Source organism: Pantherophis guttatus, chromosome 3 (assembly GCF_059756535.1).
Source record: "Pantherophis guttatus breed Tessera chromosome 3, ASM5975653v1, whole genome shotgun sequence".
NCBI lineage: Eukaryota > Metazoa > Chordata > Lepidosauria > Squamata > Colubridae > Pantherophis > Pantherophis guttatus.
The window spans coordinates 91924876-91940755 of record NC_142065.1 but is presented as its reverse complement, the minus strand read 5'-3'; positions in this window follow the sequence as shown (position 1 = coordinate 91940755).

Sequence of the window (15880 nt, the reverse complement as noted above, 5' to 3'; positions counted from 1 at the left end):
ATTCCACTGCTGGAATGGCCTGGGAATAACCCAGACCTTAACCCAATTGAAAATCTATGGAGCCAACTGAAGAAACTTGTTAGTCAGAAGAGACCCAGCAATAAAACCCAGTTAATAGAAGCAATCATTCAATCTTGGTTTCACATTATAACAGCTGCAGAACTAAAAGATTGGGTTCACTCCATGGGAAGGCTGTAAGGCTGTAATTCATGCTAAAGGTTACCCAACTAAGTATTAACCAATGTGATTATTTTTGTATATCTCATTTTTTCTATGGTGATAATTTTTGTATATCTCATTTTTTCTATGTGTTTCACTTTTCTTCTTTATACTATAACTGCTATTCTAATAGTAAATCCTTCATAAAAGCTATTGCATTACATTCTTGATTAAATTATCTTTCCATTGATATATAATTTTATGATACTATTCCAAAAAACAGTTTTTCCCAAAAGGTTTCCACAATTTTGGCCACTACTATATATATAAATATATATGGAATTTTTTTCCAGGGAAGAAGGAATTGCTTTCAATAAACAGGAAGGAAGATTGTGAATTCCTTTGATTTATATGTCTTTGGAGATTCTCAGTCATCCAACTATGGTTGTCCCAAAGGTACTTTTTCAAAAGGCAACTGGACTTTGTTTTTTTTGAAAACATATTGCTTCTCAGGACTGACAAAGCTTCTTGGATGAGAAGTAAAGCATCTTCAAGGAAAAACAAAATATACACTTACAATTAAGTTATAGAAGCAGTACAAGAAAAGTGAAAATCTAATGTTCAAAATAAAGGCATGATGCATTAAATCTTTTTATATAGAGAGACGGGGGGGGGGGGGCTCAGTCACTTCTGTAGAGGATTGTGGTAGAGTAAGCCACTATGGATACAGAATAATTTCCAAGGCACCATTCTGTAACCAAAACACTTATATCAGTGTGCATGAATGAACTCAAAGTTCAAGTTAGTCTATTCCAGAATAACCAGCTATGCATATTGCATATATTTTTTAAAAATCTATGGAATTCATGGATCATTATTCTTTGTAGTGTTTTCTCTCCATCTTTTAAGATAGTGAAACAAAGACCGCACAGAAAAATTACATACACAAATGTTGGGAAAATGGAGTGTTTGAAATCAATTTTAATGTTAAATGCAAAGGACATCCTCGGCTCATTAAGTAAAAATATCTCATTTAATGAGCAGGAAAGCACTGGAGCACACTGAACCTTGACACAAAGCAAATTATTTAAGTGATAAATTATATTTTATGGGGAATGTAAAAGTTAATAATACTCCGGAGTAAGGTAATAAATGCAGAGGTGTAACTAACATCACTGGCAGCTTTACTTACAAACATGCCATATGTACTCAGTTACTTACAAATGTAATAAAAAGGGAAGCCACAAATTCTTGAGGGAAAAACTCACGTCTTCCAAAGTAACTTCCATTTCTGTTCTGTAATTTCATATCTCTCTCTCCCTCTCCCTCCCTCCCTCCCTCCCTCCCTCCCTCTCTCCTTCCCTCCCTCTCTTCCCCAGACTGTTTATATCTCAGTACATTCTATGAAGCTCTTCACTTTCTGAATTCTATCTCTTTTATTGTGCTCCTTTTGCTAACCGACTAGGTGACTTTTCCCCAATTACTTTCTCTCAGCCCAACACACCTCACGGGGTTGTTGTTGTGGGGAAAATAGGAGGAGGAAGGAGTATTAAGTGTTCACCACCTTGAGTTATTTATAAAAGTAATAAATGTGGATAAAAAGTATCCAATAATCTTATCTAATCTAACAAAAAAATTCTAGACATACAAGGGACCAGAGGTGGGTTTCAGCAAGTTCTGACCAGTTCTGGAGAACCGGTAGCGGAAATTTTGAGTAGTTCGGAGAACCGGTAGTAAAAATTCTGACTGGCCCCACCCCCATCTATTCTCTGCCTTTCAAGTCCCAGCTGATCGGGAGGAAATGGGGATTTTGCAGTAACCTTCCCCTGGATTGGGGAGGGAATGGAGATTCTGCAGTATCCTTCCTCTGGAGTGGGTTGGGAATGGAGATTTTGCAGTATCCTTCCCCTGCCATGCCCACCAAGCTACGCCCACCAAGCCATGCCACGCCCACCAAGCCACACCCATAGAACCAGTAGTAAAAAAAATTTGAAACCCACCACTGCAAGGGACCCTTTGGACTTAATAATATTACATGAAGTTAATATTCACTACAGTCACACAAAACATAAGTATTGTAAATAGAAGGATAAGATGCAGAAATGTTTGCATTTAAAGAAGCCAGGACTTATCCTTAGCCTATCAGACGAAATCAACAACTCCTTGCTTATATCTTGTGGAAGACACTAAAAACCATGATGGCTAGAAAGCAATTCTTCGAAAACAAAGGATGATCAGGATGTGACATATTGTTAGGTCAGGCATGGCATGACATTTTCTTTCTAGACCTCTTCCCATCAATACCACCTCCCCTTCTTCCAGAAATGGTGATTTATTAAATTCCAAGTCTTACTGTATGAATAAAATATGGAATTGTACTCTAAAACTCCCAATTCTCCCCAAGAAAGAATTGCTTTATGCAGTGGCCACTTAAAAGTATCTTGCAGGGATGGTCATCCCAAAAGCTGGCATGAGATAGAAAACTAGAAGGCACGTGTACTATTGTACATGTAAATTATAGCTTTCCCCCAGCAAAGATTCAGAACGATAACGCAACCTATTCCGAAAGCATTATTGCCTTCCTTCATGATTTAAATTAATGAAGGCAGGCATTAATGCCTCCAGAAGAGGTTGTATTACCATTCTGAATCTTTGCTGGGGGAAAGCTATAATTTACATGTACAATATCCTTTCCCATTGCCTATTCATTATAGGCATAGTGTGTCTCTTTACAAGCAATCCATTCGAAAACATATGCTGCAATAATTAAAATGTTATTATGCTGACAATGCCTTTCTTGGAGGAACTTGTAACATCTGTATTGACCGTGATAAGCATTGATTATCTTGAGCGATATAAATATTTGGGAGCTAATAACAATCAGGTAGGAATTCAGCCCATGCCATAAGCAGCAGGAATAAATTACAGGAAGCCTGCATCAAAGCCTAATGCACAAGTTTGTTTTTATACTTAATGGCTCCTAATAAAGCGCGCAGAGAGAAAACTCTTCAGAGATTTAACGCGTGAGGAAGTGCCGTCAAGACACTTCCCATCCTGTTGGCATCCAGCATTTCGGAACATCTGTAGAGACTTAGAAAAAAATGGTGAAATTAGAAAATCAGAATGGAAAAAAATATATATGCCCAATGCAACACTGCGGATAAAGCCAATACAATTCTGTATAGACTAAGCAGATTGTGTTTGGAAGAAGAGATAATAGGGCTACCGAGACCTTCTGGAAGTATGTACAGCATAGAGGAATCTACTTCGCATCCATCGGCCCCCACAGCCACCTATAAGGCCTGTTTTATATACTCCGCATATTAAATTGGATGCCTGCCTTTCAGGTGGAAAGACTCAATATGTATCCAGTTTATGCCAGCATACAGTTGGTGGGGAAGATTGCCAAGTAGAGTGGTAAGAAGGAATTACCTCTGCTATCTCTGCCTCTCCCAATTGTGGCCATTTCATCAGGCCCAGGCTTTTCAAAAATCCATTCATTTCTAAAATAATGTTATATCAGCTGTTTATATCAACTCTAACAACCTCAAAGCTGTTTGTCACAAAAATATGTTGATATGGATAACAATGCACGCAGAATCAAAATAATACTGTTTGAGCCTGTTTGTATTTGTTTGTTTGTTTGTTTTGTTTTGTTTAATCAACTTCTATAGCCACCCATCAATACCAGTGACTCTGGGAAGCTTACAGTTCTAAAACTATAAAAACAGTTAAGGCAATAAAAAATGTTATATGTAGCCAATCAATCCAAAGGTTCCTTTTAAAGTAGCTTTCAAGGTTAAGTTTAATAAAATTAATAATAATACAGAAATGGTAAAGCAATGAACCAAACCAAACAAAAGCCTGAAATCAAACATAAATATCAAAGTGAAACACACTAGAACACTTTCCTTCAGACTGCCAAAGAGAGGACCCTAATTCCCAGCAGCAATGATCTATTAATGGGGTGCTGCAACTAATTTATTTATTTATTTATTTGTCAAGCATATATAAGATAACAGATAAAAGTATAAACATGATTATGAATACATGGAATGGATACGAATAAAAAGGGACATTAGGACAGGGACGGTAGGCACTTTGGTATGCTTATGCACGCCCCTTACAGACCTCTTAGAAATGGGGTGAGATCAACAGTAGATAGTCTAAGGTTAAAGATTTGCGGGATTGGAGAAGAAACCACTGAGTCAGGTAGTGCATTCCAGGCATTGACCGCTCTTTTGCTGAAGTCATATTTTCTGCAATCAAGTGTGGAGCAGTTTACCTTAAGTTTGTATCTATTGTGTGCTCATGTATTGTTGTGGTTGAAGAGGAAGTAGTCATTGACAGGTAGGAAATTGTAGCAGTTAATTTTATGTACTACGCTTAGGTCAGACTGAAGGCGGCATAGTTCTAAATTGTCTAAGCCTAAAATTTTAAGTCTGGTGGCATAAGGTATTATATTGCGAGCAGAGGAGTGGAGGACTCTTTTCATGAAATATCTCTGGACTCTCTCAATTGTATTAATGTCCGATATGCAGTGCGGGTTCCAGACAGATGAGCTGTATTTGAGAATTGGTCTAGCAAATGTTTTGTATGCTCTAGTTAGTAGTACAATATTACCAGATTAATAATTAAGAACTTTGCTAGAAACTGGTTGAAACAGCAAACCGCTTAAGGTTTTGCAGAACAGAATTTTTAAACTAGGCACAGGGAGATGCTGGCAAACTGTTACACTGACTACCAGAAAAATACTGGAAATACCACGCAGGATATACTCTGTATAAAAATACAGAAATTCACTCCCCTCCAAGAGGAGAGGGCAGATGTCATGTAAAACATGTGGGCATGACAATGTAACATCTGTATATCTCTTTGAGAGATTAAGGGAAACTAAACTGTATATAATATTCTAATAGGCAGCTGCTGGCAATCTGTGCTGATTGTGTCACATAGTTTAGCCCACATTCATCAACATGCCAACAGCTCAGTCCTATAGCAGTTGATGTTTCTGTATCACTGTTCAAGACAACCACAGACAAAACATGTAGCAGCAATTCAATTCTGTGTGCACTGTAGCGAAAATGCTATCTTGTAGTTGTTAATTATTCAACAATAACATTAACTGAGCGTATGGCCACTGTGAACATGATAAATTCCATACTGAGTACCATTAGAGTGGAGTAGAAAATAAAACTGCTTATACTGTAAGTGCAAACCATGGACTTCAATTTCCATTAACCTTAGTCAGGATACCTAGGGTCAAGAGATTGTGAGAGTTGCATATATGTTACATGCCAAGTTGCTCACTTGTAACACACACTTAAGAATATATAAACAGTTCTGATCATCATGTGCCTTAAACAGGACATTAAAAAGTTGAAGAAAGAGCATAAAAAGTGAAGTACGGTGATCAATGGATTGGAAGGAACAATTCTCATATAAGAAAAAGACGGCATCTAATTTCAGTTCATGCTTTCATTAATAACTAATCACCACCTCACAGTCCTACCTTCTTCTCAAAATTGCTAGGAATTGTGTCTGAAATGTTACAGTTTGTCTGAAATGTTATAGGTTTCCTGCTTGAACAGGGAGTTGGACTAGAAGATCTCTGAGCTGTCTTCCAACTCTGCTATGCTATTATTCTGTTATTCTTTGTCTGCAGAGATGGAGACAGAGTTATGCTGAGTTGCTTCTAGTGTGAAATACAATCAGTAAGTACAGTAAGTAGTGTACTGTACATACTGTATATAGGGCTTTCTTTTGTGTATTGTGTCATGTTTTATTCCATCAAAGAAGTCATTCCCATCAAAGCCAAAGGCCACAATTCAGCCTCCCACATTTTCAGTCATTTACAAGAGACAGTCCAAAATGATGTGTGGGTATGGCCATTTTCGGGGGGAGGGATTTAAAGCCAAGATTGGGATAACCCTCAATTTGGCAAATATTGTCAAATTGGGCCATTTCTGTAATTTTGCTGTTAAATTTCAGTGACATCAACAGTTGGAGGCCTACAAAATGCCTTTCAGACTGAACTTCATATTGAAGCAGACATGTTCTGCAACCAAAGATGGTACCAAGCCAATACAAGCTTCATTTTTTTGTAACTATCTTCTAGGTTAGTTAGGTCAAACAAAGGTTTTCTTCATATTTCATGTTGTGACCCCGACTCTCGAGCCTGTCCTAACAGAGGAAGAGGACTCCAAAGGTGATGGGGAGGAACTGATAAGGACTCCCTCTCCAGGACCCTCCTCTCTGGCAATGCCTCAAGTTCCATCCGAAAGCCAAGAGGAACAGCCTGGGATATGCCAGGAGGAAAGCATATCGGAACAACAACAGATAGGGAGCGAGGATGATGAATCCTGGCTTGATCCCAGGCAGCGTCGGAGGGAGAAGCGTGCGCAGCAACGAAAGAGGCGTGGGAGGGCCAGAGAAAGGAATAAAAGTGGGAGTGATTGCTCTTCAGGCTTTGTGACCATTAAAGTTAAAAACCTGAGAGTCACATCGCATTACCTGAAATCTGGCTTGGGCATATTTGGATTGGACCTTGGCGAACTATTGCTTCGTGGATTACTTTTTGCTACTGAATCAGACTGAGGATAAACTCTCTCTTGCTTACTGTGAGTAAAAACTGACTTGGCAGGCATTTCGCAATTTACTGCCAAAGCTCTTATCTGCAAGGGTTTCTAGTCTGATTGCTTAATAAAATCTTGGCAGGCGTGCCTGGTTGTGTGTTTGCCTGTGTGGGGAAGGGGGACAGAACATTTCATGTAAAAATGTTACATGGCATATATACGCTCTGAGTTCCTTCCTTTATTCTTTAACAAACAAACTGAAAGAGTTCTAATGAGCCTGGCTAATGAAATTTGTCACTGAATAGGCGTTATCTTGTTTCCTTATAACCTCTGACAGTTTTTCTATGATTGCTGTTAACAGAAATGCACAGATTAATTATTTCCCACTATCATCATTTCCCTGTGTCTTTTTTTTTAATCCCTTTCTAAGAAAAATTTAAACACTCACAGAGACATTGTAGCTACTTTGAACATAAGTTAAAGCTTCCTAGACACAGCCCCTTATTGTTGTTTATATAAACCTTGCTTTAAAAAATATTATACTCAATCGTTTATAGCTGCAGAAACATCAAGTGACTTTTACAGCACACTGCACTGGGGTACAAGACAGTATTTAAAAAACCGTAGGAAAGTGTGGTAATGAAAACTGCATTTTAAAAAATGAAATAATCCTATTTTGTTGAAAGTTTGTCCATCGACCATTTCAGATAGCCCATAAATTAAATAGAACTTTGTATTTAAATACTTACAGGTTTTCATTATTCCATTGAATGAATAGCAGCCTTTCCTGTCACATATAAATAGTACACTGAAAAGATGTCTATGTTTTAACATTTTAAAAAATGGATGCGGTTTTCATGGACAGTAATGTAATTCCATTGATAGACATAATATGCCAACAGCATTGCATGCTGTGTTTTTAGCTCAGAAGTCAAACAGGTAGTTGTGACTTTGGTTAATTGGAGAAAACGCTGACCCAGATTGCTTTGGAAAAAAATGTCCTGTTGGTTTATTATGCCTGGGGATTGAGAATTTTCCCCCTTTCACAGTGGTTTATGCAGAATTTTTGATGTAATGTCCTGCTTTATACCAGTGGCTTTAAGTATGTCAGTGAGTATATTAGTGTGGTTTGATAACATTCTCTAGCCATGCTACTAACCTTCCTCACAAACTTATTTATTGTAGCAAATGCAACAGTGGTATCTCCTAGTCTTTACTTACATGGTATCCTGGAAAATTGGCAGTTGCCTCATTTTATGACTTTTCTTGCCACAGTGGTTAAGTCAATCGATGCAATTGTTAACTTAGTAACATGGTTGTTAAGTGAATCTCACTCCCTCATTGATTTTGCTTGTCAGAAGATCACAAAAGACGATCACATGACCTCAACACACTGCAATCATCATAAATACAAGCCAGTTACTAAATGTCTATGGAGACTCTCAGTCGTCCAGGTCATAGTTGTCCCAAAGGTGCTTTTTCAAGAGGCAATTGGACTTTCTGGTTTTTCTTTGAAGACGTTTCTTCAAAGAAAGACACTTCTAGGATGAGAAGCAAAACATCTTCAAAGAAAAACCAGAACGTCTGGTTGCCTCTTGAAAAAGAACCTTTGGGACAACCATGACCTGAACAACTGAGAGTCTCCATAGACATCTTGAAAAAGCACCTTTGGGATAAGTCAGTTACCAAGTGTCCAAATTTTGATCCATGACAATGGGGATGCTGCAATGGTTGTAAGTGTGGCAAATGGTCATAAGTATTTTTTTTCAGGGTTGCTATAATTTCAAACAATCACTAAACAAATGGTTGTAAGTTGAGGACTATCTGTACTGAAGAAAGAGAGAGTACACTTGAATATCCGAAATAAAAGAATTATGGACTTGAGAGTGAAAACATAATTAACACCCTCCTCTGTAATCTTTGTGGACCTACATTCCCAACAGACATTTCCTGTGATTGTTGGGGTAGGGGAATTCCATGACTTCACATTATATTTGGTTTGAACTTTGCAATGTCATGGGTCAGGTATCTTCATTCGACTATTGCTAAAAAAAAAAAATTTTTTTCTTCAGATATTTCTCAGTTCTAGCAGTGAATCTGGACAATATGAGATCAGAACTGGAATTGCCCACCTCATAACCCATACTCTGAACTCCTATGTTTGTCTGCTTAGCAACTTGGCTTTAGTCCTGGTGTTTAGAGGTGTCACAGCTCATAATAATGTTTAAAGTAAATAGTTATATATCTAGCATATTCTTAATGAGGTTACCACTTTATCAGAATTGTGTTTGTGTGATCTTTTGCTAAAATTAGAAGATATCACATGGGAAGATTAACTCAGGCATGGTGATGTTGCTGATGGTGGCATGGTGATGTTGCTGATGTTGGTGATGTTGTTAACTCAGGCATGGTGATGTTGCTGATGGTGGGGACCTGAGAAGGACTTGCACACAAACTGGTCCACCTCCATCCCATTGTGCTACATAGCACTGGTTGGCAGCTATCAAGTAGAACATTGTATTTGCTATTCCAACAAACCTGATGTCTGGTTAACTATTAGATTACAACTCCCATCATTCCCAGACAACAAAGCAATTGATGGAAGGGATAGCTTGGCATATTTGGTGGGTCAGTGGATTAATAGGAACGATTTGAATAGAACAGTCTTGAGAATTAGACAATTAATCATCCTATAGATCCAAGAAATTGCTTTTTAAAAAAGCACTGGTTTAGTTCTGATTTCCAGATCCAGAATGAGCAAGCTGTGCAATTGGTGGCTTCAAGTTCCCTTGTTGTAGCTCCTTATCTCTTCTGTTGTAGCTCATTGTCTCTTCACATCTTTATCACAGTCCGCTCCATTTCTCTCTCTCTCTCTCTCTCTTCTTCCTCCCATTTCTTAGCTGTCATTCAACTATTCCATACATCTTGCAAAATCACACAGTGTTGTCTAGCCATTTGGGGGAGTTTTGGCATTTTTTAAAAAAAAATAGTTACAAAGTTAGAGACTTTTGCATTCCTTGTCGATATCATATCAACTAAGATACTTTATCCAAAGAAAAGCTACCTTGAGACATAAGGTCATTTTGTCTTTGAATCCTTAAAGAATGTTGCTCTTTTTGAAGTGAAATAATATTTCATCTCAGCAGAAGCTTCCACCCAAGAAAAAAATCTCATGGATACAAAATATTGGCAATCTTAACTCTTATAAACCGTTATGAAGATAATTCAGAATTCTATGTGGATGGAAGAGTATGTATATCAACAGTATGATCTGTGCCCTTTCGGATTTTGTTGAACAGCTGTTTTCCTCTATTGGCTGGTGCTTGGGGGAATTATGGTTCAAAACATTTGAAGAAACACAAGTTATTTATCCCTTTAGGACTCCAGAGCTTTGCACCTTCAAATGTGTTCAAACTGCAACTCCCAGAATTTATGGATCAATAAAGACAATATGTTGACTGGGAATTCTTTCTTGCATGTTAGAATTCAGCATCTGGAAGACACTAAATTGTGGAAAACTGGGTTGCAGTGTTTTAAAATAAAAAATGTAATATATTAACATTTAAATTTATTAAGGTTTCCTCTTGTTTGTGCTCCATAAAAGCCACACTTTCATGCTAGAGATTTGTAGGCCAATTTTACTGATTATTACTTTCATTAGGAAAATTGGTGCAACTTCTTAAACATTACATGCACCAAATTATTGAAAATGTTTGGCCATAAACAAAAGGAGAAAGATTGTGATGAGTCAGTGCTGAATCAAAAATAAATGGGGAATGAATGTGAATGAAAATTAAAAAGAAAACAAAATGTATATAGCCTATTCTTTGAGATCTTGGTGTGGACCGAATTATTTAACTGAAGCTATGTGTGGTAGAAGGCCATTTATGAAAATAGTATAATTTCTTTTGCCTCCTTCTATAATAATAGAAGTAGCCATAGTAATAATCATAATTAGTCCACCAAATATAAATACATCATGAGTTATAGTATAACTGAAGAAAAAAATGTAATTTGTAGACGAAGATAAATTTTTCATGCCTCTATCAAACATAGATAATAAAGGTTTTAATATTTATTGTTACCTATGGCCAAAGTCAGACTTTCTGTTCCAAGAGGGTCAACACATTTAAATAAGGGATTGCCTATGGTTATAGTTGATTGGGAGGCTGTTGTTGTTAAGGATTCCCCCCTGGAATTTCACACTGGTCCTCAGTGCTGCTTAATCTCCTTCATATTCATACTTACATATTCATCTGTACTGAATTATAATGTATTCTCAATTTATTTTGCCTCTTTCTTTTAACAATGGCAGGAAGCACCCTTGAGGTATTCCCATTAAGATCAGCAGGCTCCAGCTTCATATTCAAAACCAATTGTCTCCTGCATTAATTCTGCAGAGGCGATTCGCAAAGCAGTAAGCAAAATTTCATTTCATCATGGTTCACACTAAATGGTTTATCAGGCTACTCATGGCTTTATTAGTTTTTTTAAAAAAAGAATGATTTTTATTAAAGAAGCACATAGGCTTCAGTCCATGAAGCAATTGCTCCAAAATGCATGCTTTTCCACAATGCCAAAGTAAATGTTCAAAGAAATGGTAAGAAACAGTGCTGGCGAGAGAGAAGATGGCTCCAGGGAGTTACAATAGGTTGTGACTTTGACCCCTAGGTCATTGTTATGAATATGACCCAGGAAATGGAAAGATCAAAACTGACCCCTACCTCACAACTGGTGAGCTAGTTAAAATATTTTTCTATGTTTTGCAGAATGCTGTGGTATGTTTTTGACGCTTTTTACTTTTTAAATATTCTATGGGAAAGTAACCATCAAATATCAAGAAGTGGCAGAATGTGTACTTTAATTCAAACTGAAGAGCTTTATCATCTGTATTTTACTGTGCGATTATATGACAGCTGTATTTAAAGATCCAGTACCCAAATGCATGTGTGAATTGGCCATTAACGAGAATAGGATCAACTCTTCTGTCTCATTCATCATTTCTATTATTTCCTCCTTACACTTTTTGTACTGCAATTTGTCTGTATTAATACTAATCAACTTTTCATCTTCCTTCCTTCCTTCCTTCCTTCCTTCCTTCCTTCCTTCCTTCCTTCCTTCCTTCTACAGCAATCACTAGCTGTCAACTGTAGCAAATGTTATATCAATGACTTTAAAAAGTGTTTGTATGTCTTCTTTTAGGATTCACTGAACTCATGAATACCGTAAGTGTTTACTACACGTCTAAGTCCAAAGCAAAAAATCTGCTGTTTGTTCTTTTCTATAGAATAGGTTCTTCATACATAGGATGGGCACTTTGTCCATGCAACATGTTTACAATTGCCTATTGAGATGAGTGATACATTAGTTGCTCAGTATTATTTTATGACATTTGATTACATAATTTAACTTGGAGGAAATATAGAATAGAGTGGAAATAAATATTTATCACTGTATTACTGATAGGTACAGTGAATTTAGAAAGTATCCAAAAGCAGCTTGGGAAACAAATTAATCCCATGTGAGTTATTCAGAACAAATCCTATTTATATACATGTGTATCCTCTGAGATAAGTAGTTGTAATGTCAAATAATTATGAAGTTTATATCTCCTACTACTGCAAACAATTAAAACCTAATCTTAATATGATGCTTCAGAAAGCTAACACTGGATTATGTGCTGTGATATAAATTCCATAAAATTATAATTAGTAATAAATTAATACAAAAGGCCTGGTGGCTCAGCAGACTGATAGCATTGTGATTAACACCAGCTGTCTGCAATTACTGTAAGTTCGAATCTCACCAGGCTCAAGGTTGACTCAGCCTTCCATCCTTTCTAAGGTAGGTAAATTGAGGACCCAGTTTGTGGGGGCAATAAGCTGACTTTGTATAAATATACAAAAGTATGAAGGCTATTGCTTAACGCATTGTAAGTCACCCTGAGTCTCTGGAGAAGGGCGGCATATAAATCAATTTTTTTAAAAAAAACCTGCATCATCATTGGCCAGAAGAAAAATCCAGGAATTCATTCTGGAACAGTACTTGTATTTCACCAAAAATGTCATAGATACTGTATGTCAAAAGGTTTGTTGAAAGCTATATATTGCTATTTTAACCTCCCATCATTAACACTATTAGTAATTCTAACAGTATTAGTAATTCTCCAAATCAGTTCTAATGGGATAATAACTATAATCTACACAATGGTAAGCCTTCCAAAAAAATTTATCTGTATAATTTTCTATCCCATCTTGATTTCATTTGTAATTAAATCTAAAACTCTCAATTAATGAAACACATCTAAGGTTACTCAAATGTTTACTTAATGGCCTATTAAGTTTCTTGCTTCTCTGTTATGTTAAAGCAGGACAGGTGCTCAGTCCTCTGAAAAGTCACATCAAAGAAGCCAACAGGAAGTTTCAGAAATGATCCAACAGAGGGTTAAGTTTTATCTGCCACTCTTTAGCCGATGCCTTGTAGAAAATGTGATTGCAATAGTCTTCAGTTTTTACACGGTGGAACCAGGGGTGCTATTCAGTAGGTTCTGACAAGTTCTGGAGAACCGGTAGCAGAAAATTTGAGTAGTTTGGAGAACCCGCAAATACCACCTCTGGCTGGCCCCAGAGTGGGGTGGGAATGGAGATTTTGCAATATCTTTCTCCCAGGAGTGGGGAGGGAATGGGGATTTTGCAGTATCCTTCCCCTGCCATGCCCACCAAGCCACGCCCACAGAACCAGTAGTAAAAAAAAAATCGAATTCCATTGGAACTGTTGGAACTGTTATTGTAAATCTCTATTCAAAGTGGTGTCTCTGCTTATTCTAAAGCAGACAACATGATTGTTTGGGAACAGGACAATTCTGAGCTTTTATATTTGAAATATTTTCAATTTTTCCTTAGAATAAAATATCCAACCGGAAATTTCCCTTTTAGAGCAATATTTATTTAGGACAAGACTTGTATATATTATATACAGTATATTAATGATACAGATTTTCTAGATTTTACATATTAAATTAAATGTGTATTTATACATATTTATACAATTTATATATATATAATGTATGTATAAAGAAATGTGTAAAGAAATTTATATTTAATATTATTATTATTCTTACTAATTGCTTGTGGGGGGGTTCAGGTGCTTTTTTATTCAACTACAAGGAATTTTCCAAAATATAACATGCAGCTTATCAATCGGGCTATGGGTCAAATTGGTCTCCTGAGATAAAGATTGCTAAAAGAGAGAGGGAGGGAGGCAGGCAGAGAGACAGAGATAGAGAGAGTTCTATGGAAGTTCATAAACATGCTTGATAACTATCACATCCACTTAAAAAGTCTAATAGCAGATAATGTGAAAAATCTCTGTTTTATTTATTTTATCCCTATTATATGGTTTAGAACGGGCAGGTTTGATTGCTCCACTAAGGATCTTGACCTGGCCTGAGAAAATCTCACTTAATGGTTGCAAAAACCCTGACTTTTCTATTTATTTTCAATAGTTATCTAGGTTATCTGCAGGCCACATCTGACAGCTGTAGCTCTTCCAATATTCAGTGGTTTATTGGGCAAATTGAAAATGGAGGGAGATGGGAAAAAGCAGGTAAATTTTTTCCTGAAGGGTATATGATTTTTTTAACCGGAGGCAGCTTCTTCTCCTTCTCCCCCTTCTCCTCCTCCTCTTTTTCTCCTCCTCCTCCTCTTCCTTCTTTTTTCTCCTTCATTTTCCTCCTTCCTCCTTCTTTAGGCAAGCTTTCTTCCTCAGCAGCTGTCTGACTAAAAACTACCCTTAGCTTTTTTATACTAACCCAAGGTCTCAGAACTGCACTATGCAAGCTTTCAAGTTTTCCAAAATGAAACAAAAGGAGGCAGGGGCAGGGATAACCAAAAAAAAGTAACTGTTATTACAGTCATGGCATCTCCATCCAGTTACAGAGCGTGGGAGGAATTCTGGATGATTTGGAAGTGACTTTGTGGCCACTTTCTGAATAGCAAATTGTGAGAGGTACAAAGATAAAGTTTTGTTGTTCACTTATTACCATCTGAAGACAATTATAGCTTTAGAGAAATGGAAAGATGCCATATATCAGGAGCATCTGGTGAGCCCAAGTCACAGAAGATATAAACCCAGGGGGAGCGAGGAAAAAGGGAGAGAAAGAAAGTATACACACATGCTGGACATTTTAGTGATGGATGCCAGGAAGGATCAAGGGGAAATATTACTCCTCCATATACTTGGAAAGGTAAAACAGCAAAGAAAGATGTCCTAGTTTAAAAAAACCTTGACCTTGGTGATAAATAAGGTATTCCTAGGCTGTAGATACTTAGCTCTCAATTATAGTAGAAAAGGTAAATTAATTTTGAGAGGTCTTATCGATATGTGAGTTTGTCACAGATGCACCTTGTATCACTCCCTTGATAGAGTTATTATCTTTGTAAGACGCCTTAGACAGGCTGCACAAACTTCTCATGAGAGGAAGAAACCAGGAAAGATATGAGCCATGGAAGGAGACGGAAGATAGAAGGTAGAGGCAATGGGAGTTGCTTAAGAGTACAATGGCATCAATAATGTAAATAAATAAAACTGATTACCTGGGTATTTTTTATAGTTTCAATTGATTCAGCATTAATAACAGAGAAATTCTTCAGGTGTTTCTCCTCCGTGCATACCATGTGCCTTCCTCTTTTCCTGCATTGGTTTAATAAGCGATGGCAAAAAAGAGAATTCATTTGAATGAAGATTGGCAATGCTTAGAAGCTATAGGATGTTGAATGTCAAATGCAGAAGAAAAAGTTGAAAATTGGAAGGAAGAAGAAAGAGTGTAAGAAAAAATTAGAACAGTCCTAATAAAAAGTTACTCATGATTTCTCCATGTAAGTGTATACTGTTACGGACAAAGATGAGATCATCTTATGAGGTCACCTGTGACTTGTTTGAGTCTGTGACACTTAAAGAAGTAAACCAGAATGAATTCAGCCTTCTATAATTTAAATCTGTGCCATCACCCAAGGTGTCTGAAGTGCACCTACAGAAGACCTTGGATGAATTATCTGGATCCCTTCCAACTCTTGTTCAAGCCTAATCATGGTATAGAAACTGCACTGGTTGTTCTTTTGGTACCTCATGCAAACAGAAAAGGTGGC